The sequence below is a fragment of the Erpetoichthys calabaricus genome, chromosome 1 (assembly GCF_900747795.2).
Source record: "Erpetoichthys calabaricus chromosome 1, fErpCal1.3, whole genome shotgun sequence".
Taxonomy (NCBI): domain Eukaryota; kingdom Metazoa; phylum Chordata; class Cladistia; order Polypteriformes; family Polypteridae; genus Erpetoichthys; species Erpetoichthys calabaricus.
This window is the reverse complement of record NC_041394.2, coordinates 184,672,534-184,679,377: the sequence shown is the minus strand read 5'-3', so window position 1 is coordinate 184,679,377 and position 6,844 is coordinate 184,672,534. Positions and strand designations below refer to the sequence as shown.

Genomic DNA, 6,844 nt, shown 5'->3' with positions numbered 1-6,844 from the left:
CTGGTACCTGAGGGTTCAAGAGGTCAATAAAAGCCTCTACTGCTACAATATATATATATATATATATATATATACACACACACACAAACACTGACACACACTTAATGTCAAGACCTTAGAATAACGAGGTTCTAGCTGTGAGTTATGGTTTTAGAATACTGAGCTTCAAAGGTTTTGACTCTCCATTTATCAGGAGTTTTCAGTCCTTTTCCTTTAATTTTATTCCTTTATATACAAGCTGCATTTTCAGTTAAAGACATTGCAAGGTTTATTGAAAATGTGACTCCTAAATAAAGATAAGACCCTTATTGTTGTAGATTATGTTTGTAAGTGAACAAGAAAGTCTTGATCAGGATGCTCAGTTTCCAAGCTGTGGGACTACCGGCAAGTCCACCAAAGTGCCATTTGTAGACGGTGTTGATACAAGTGGAGGCTCTGCTCAAATCTATCAGTTCCAGTTGTGTTAATACACGAGTTGATTGATCAGCACAAATTAAAACAGTATTTTCACTACCAAAAACAAAATGTTATTAATAATTATTCAGTATAAATTGTACAACCATTTCAAGAAATATTTACAATTAACAATAATGATGGGTCAGTTGAACTGAAAGAAAAATTAATCTTCTTTGTGCATTCTAGCAAACAGACTGATCGGGGAATATACTAAAACATGCCCACTTCTATATATTTATATATAAATAATATGTAATGGGGATAGACATGTTTGCTTGTAATGTTCAAAAAAAATAATAAAACTGTACAATGCAGTTATAAAAGTTAAAGAAAAAATGCAGATGGCATGAATTGGCTAAAACAGATACAGTGACAATTTCAAATATACAAAACTTAATCAACAAAGTGTCCTTTATTATTTACATCAATAGTTAAATCAAATATGCACAACTCTATTATGCACAGTCAGTTTAACACACAGAAATAAAAAAAGGCCAAAGACAAATAAAGCAAGTGACGCGTTTATTAGAGGAGTGGCTGAGATGGAATCCCAAGTTGAGATGCCTCAGTGATGCTGACTGTCTTTCTACTCCAACAGTTGAAGCTCAAGTGTGTCAAACTCTTCACTCACCTTAAAAAAAAAAAAATTTATTTTCACCAATACTAAAAGTGTATTAATGCGTATTTTAAATTTCACTTTAAACAAATATTTACATTTATATGTATTTAGTTTATATTCTTGTCTAAATTCACTACAAGTAAAATGTTATTCTGATTAACAGAAGATTGGTGCTGAAAATAAAAAGAAAGGACCGTCTGCTCCCAACACCACATGACGTCCCACTCACCGTCTGCTGGTCCATCAATGAACAGACCTTCTGCCTCTGCTAGAGAAATCCTCTCAACTGTTCCTCGAGCTTTAATAAGAGCCAATCACAAAAAAAGAGAGGACGTTACTCATAGAGATACTTTCTGTACTCATTAGAGACTCACTGAAGCCAAATCAGCACATCCAGAATGATGTGAACTCTCTCAATCTTTTCAAAAGTACCTAGTTGTAGAGGCCATCTGTGAGCTCCTCAGTTTCTACTGTATAGAGGTCATTATCCGGTGACCTTTAGGATCTTCATCGTTTTTAAACCATTTGGATGACACCTTTTCAGATAAAACAACCTGTTGGACAAACAAATACAAGAGTTTGGTGCTATTATTATTAATGAAATACACATGTCATAGGGCATCATGGTTTACAAAACTTTGTTGCGGTGATACTAGTGGATTGCATAAACAGTCTTTTTCAAGAAAAAGAAATCTTCATTTCATGTCTAACCTACATAAAGCACAACCCCAGCACCATCTTCTGTGATACTATTGCTCGTCTTGTACTTAAATTTAAATAGCTTTTATTCACCCCTATAGTGTCTTAAATGTGAGTTAATAACTGAATAATGAAAAAGGAAAAACACTTTTCATGCAAATTTTATTGAATAAATGTTATGAGAACAACAAAAGTGAACAATGTGAGAACAATGCACCTAAAAAAAACATATCAAATGTACAAAAAAACAAATTGTAAAAAATCACCACATATTTTACCCAGAGCACAGAAAATTTAAAGTTACATTTTTTGCTATTTTGATCATTAAAATTATTCCACAAATAACTTCTCTAACATATTTTAATACTAATAAAGCCCAAACTGCTAAACAAATATATATAACTTTATGAAAACGAAAAAATATATATACAATTAAAAAGTACACAAGAGGAAAATTGAGAGGTCCTTCTCCTTAAATATATCTGCTGGTCAGATGGCCCTGTTGAAGAACACATAAAGGTCAAGTTGGTCAGGATGATTGACAAAACAACGTCTCAGGGTCACAAGGTCACAGCCTCCCCAGGCCCCTGTGGACATTCTCACCAAGCATACTGTTGTGGTGTTAATCCAATTGCAGCTCCATTTCAAGAGGGTCTTCAGAAATCTTCTCTCTTCAGCACCACAGTCAGTTGCACAAGACTTGCCCAGGGTGCATGGCAAAGGGCATCACTGGACAAAAAAAAAGAAAACAGCAAAAAAAACAATGGTTATTATCTGGTGTAAATCTTTCAAAGTGTATGCAGTTCCATTCATAAACCAGAAGTAAATCATAAACTGATAGAAGTGGGAATTAAGCAGAGGTGAAGTTTAAAAATGGAGTTTTAAAAGTATTTTGAAATGTTTTTCATTTATAGCCGGCATTCTATATTTTTGGTATACATGTGCAAGCTTCTTCACCAGTTCTTTCATAAGCAAATTAGTGGTTGTGGATTAAAGATTACACTGAGGAGTGTTGGGGGAGAGACAGTACCAAATACAGGAAGGGACTAAATTGTTCAGAGCTTTTTATGTAATGAATAGTACAGTACTTTAAAATCAATTGTGAAGGAGACCGCCATCCAGTTTATTAAAGCTAAGGTCAAGTAAATGAGCTTGGAATATGGAGAGAAACAAAATGTAAACAAAACAAGATACATTACCCCAGAATACTTGGCAATGATGCAGTAGATTCAGACCCAAGACTCAAATGAAGGATTCTGGAAGCACTGGGCAGTAGCATCATCTTCTATTCCAACAGATATCACACCATTCCCTCCTTCTTTAATTGCTGCCCTATCTTTCGGTTAAATTCTTCCACTTCACTAAGGCAAGTAAAGTATAAAAATAATAAACAAGAAATATTTAAACACTTACTTCAAACATTCATAGACTTGACTTTTACCTGATACTGTATTCTGGGCCACCAAGAAATAAGTCTTCTGCCTCCTGCCCTGATACACCCTGTACAGCAGCCAGGGCATGGATGATGGACTATCCAAAATTAAGAAAGAACAGAATACAAAAGTTGCTTGCATGTAACTGAAATATGACCACATCACATTATAAGTGAAGGCATACACCAATTACCCAGTAACAAAGCATAATACCCCTAAGAATGTGTGCTTTATTTTGCAAATGAAACAGCCTGGTTTTGTTTCTATTGAAACTCACACAATGAGAAAAACACAACAGTTACTGGGATTGCGAGGATTCACACACAGACTAAGATATTGTGGTCTAATGTTGGGAGTTGCATAAGAAAAAACATTTTAACATTCGTTAGTGGATACCAATTTACTTCTCTCTTTAAAAGAACTGTAAAATTTAGACACCTGATCTGAGATAATTCTAGGCAGTTCAGTTTTTCATATTCCCAAAAAGAGAAAACGTACTAATCCATTAATCAAGTATAAATCAGTAAATAACAGGAAAGTCCACCTGAGCAGTTTTTTTAATAACACAATTTATTAAAAGTTTTTGCATATTTCAAAATATTCATGCGCGTTCATTTAAATCAACAGCCTATTTAAAACGGTAAATTTTGTAATATTCCAATTATTAAACAAAACGTCAGATAATCCTAAATATATCTAGATTATTTTACAGTATATACTGTATTCTCAAAAATTGAAAAGCATTCGATAAACATTACATACGTTACCTTTAATCATAAAATTCACGGACAGACGTCGTATTTCACTTCGCTCTCTGACCGTTAAATTGTTGCTAAATTCTTCCCGTAAAAGATATTCTTTCAAGTCGTTGTAAAATTGAAAAGTCTTCATTTTTTCAAGAAGTGAAAAATATTCTTCTGCCAAGATGCCAGGAAAAAAAATCATGCTCCTATTCTTTACAGCGTTGTTCTTTCTCCTTCTCACTCGAATGGCGGAAGTTCTATTTGTTAATGCAGACCGAGAAATTAAAATCCCGTGGTAACTTTATTTCTCGTGTGTCGTAAAACATTCGACATGCGCAGAACAAATCGGGCAGCGTCGTGAAATGAATTTGAATTAAGCAGAGAACGCGTGCGCGAGACAAATCGGATGGGGACTCGTGTCGCAAAGTAAGAAAAACGCAGATTGTGGAGGGTCGTAATAGTTAAGCTCTGCGCATGCGCGCGCATGCGCGCGCAAATCGGGTAGACACCGCAGATCGGGTAGCGACACACCCCTTCTCAAATCGACTGCTGACTGCGCAGATATCAATGACGTCATCACGCTAGCGTGACTCAAAATCACGTGATGGGCGCATTTGAAACAACCCTCGAAGCAGCGCTTCGAAAACTCGACGCAGTATGGAAACCTGAGTATCTAGCGGCCCATCACTAGCGGAAGCTATGCGTGGTAGCCGGCGAACTTCGGCTCAGCGTGCCTCAGGTTTTCTTGCGTCTCCTTCGTCTGATACGAGCGACCTGCAGATGTTGTACGAGTCTTTAGAGCGACTTTGGAGAGTCACCAGTGGTATAACTACGAACGTCCGAAATATCAACACTTGCATTGAGCGGTAAAAAATCGAGCTGTCGTTCAAATTGTTGGCGGGAGAAATGTGACTTTTAGTCTAAAATAGCGCACTTGGACTAAATAGCTTATATAACAGGATGGATTTTTTTTATTTAATTCGAACTGATTTTCTAATTGTTGTCAGTGTTGTCCCGCTTTGCTTGTAATATTAAATGGAATTTTAAGACTCTTTCAAGCGTCGCGCCGTGCACCGCCGTCATGGTCGGAAGTATGCGCATGCGTACAATGTCAGTGCCCAAACTGAAAAGTGACTAAAATGAATACTTCATGGTTTATCACCTTTTCACCTGCTTACACGGTGACAATTTGGGAACGTGGCATAGCCCACAGCAGTGCTGGTTGAAGATGCTATTGACTTTTGAAGTATGTATTATGTTGAAGCTAATGATGATTATTTATTTTATCAGGATTTTGTTGGACAAAGCAGATATTGAGGAGCTGGAAACAATGCTGGTATGATTTTTTTTTTTTTTACAAATATTAAAAAGTACACTCACAAATACGACGCAACTATTGCACATTATGAGCACCCCAGTTGTTATCATTGCTGCTTTTTATCGCTTAAATGATAGTGTGTCCTCTGTAGCCAAAGATGTGCGTGGCAAATGATGTGTGTGCAAGTGTGCCCTGTGACAAACACTCCGCTCAGGGTGTGATGTTGACTTGCCCTTGATTACCCAGAATTAGATTATGCAGGATTGAAAATAGATGGCTAGTCAAAGATGCCACACTAGTTATAGCATATAAGTAACGGCAAGTAATGTGATAACTGAGAACAATCATGGAGCTCAAGAATACTTTGTAATGTACTGTAAATCCTCCATGACATCCATTCATTTGTAGGTACCTCATAATCTATATTACTAAACCACAGTTAATTTATGCACGGCGGACGCACCGAGGCGCATGCGCACTGCGGCCTTGGCGCCCGCCCCAGAGTCAAACGCAGCGGCTTCCCAGAGTCGGTAGGTGGCACCCAAATAACACAACGTGCTGCGCCGTGGCGCCCGCCCCAGAGTCAAACGCAGTGGCTTCCCAAAATGCGGCGGCTTCCCAGAGTCAGTAGGTGGCGCCCAAACAACACAACCTGTACAGTCATGGATACAAACAATGAACGAAGGCGCCCACACAAAGAAACCGCTTTAGTTCAAATAGGGTTATTGAATTAAATGGAAACTTTACCATGCCTACGACCTGTGAACTACACCTGAGGTAAAGTGTGCACGGCAGGTTGTACAGCCGCCCGGACGCGACCGCCCACACCACCGCATATACCCTCCATGATATTTCATCACACAGCGGCTTCCCACCAAGGCGCATATTGCGCCGTGGCGCATGCCCCAGAGTCAAACGCAGCGGCTTCCCAGAGTCAGTAGGTGGCGCCAAAACAACACAACCTGTTCACTACACTTGCTCTAATCCACTGTGCCAGTAATATAAATCACATAACAGTCACAGACTCAAACCCAGCAGCTTCCCCGACTCAGTGGCTGGCACACGAACACCACAACCTGTAAACTAAACTTGCTGTGCTCCACTCTGCCAGCAGTCGGTGTCGGCATAGGCAACAGAATCACGTCTCCACAAAACGAAACCGCTTTAGTACAGATATGCTTATTGAATTAAATGACATTTCCCCAGACGCGCCCACCCTCCATGATATGTCATCCATCCAAATATCTGACGGGACAGAAACTGATTGCCATTCTTGGATTTCCGATTCGCTAGCGAATCGTGGGCTTACTTGTGTTGCTCCTCCTGCATTTTGAATATTATTATATACACTCACTGGGCTAGTAGGACCTCCATTTGCTCTTAAAACAGCCTCAGTTCTTCATGGCATAGATTCTGCAAGATTCCTTTAAGATTTTGGCCCATGTTGATATGATGCAATTTATGCAGATTTGTCATCTGCACATTCATGTTGTGAATCCTTAAAGCATTATATTGAATTCATATCCTGTAACTGGGAAGGCCACTGACGAACACTGAACTCATTGTCATATTTATG

General features: G+C 38.5%; 1 long non-coding RNA gene across 2 annotated transcripts; it reads right to left on the bottom strand.

Annotated features, from left to right (window-relative positions):
* Positions 1 to 849: 849 nt before the first annotated feature.
* On the bottom strand, positions 850 to 4,208 carry LOC114657932 (uncharacterized). Of its 2 annotated transcripts, XR_007934167.1 has the most exons (6): positions 3,975 to 4,208; positions 2,974 to 3,304; positions 2,378 to 2,503; positions 1,508 to 1,629; positions 1,305 to 1,373; positions 850 to 1,087 (listed from the first exon to the last, which is right to left on the bottom strand). It is a non-coding gene; the product is annotated as an uncharacterized LOC114657932 (long non-coding RNA). The 2 variants fall into 2 exon arrangements; XR_007934166.1 differs by having other exon boundaries at positions 2,378 to 3,304.
* Positions 4,209 to 6,844: the final 2,636 nt, after the last annotated feature.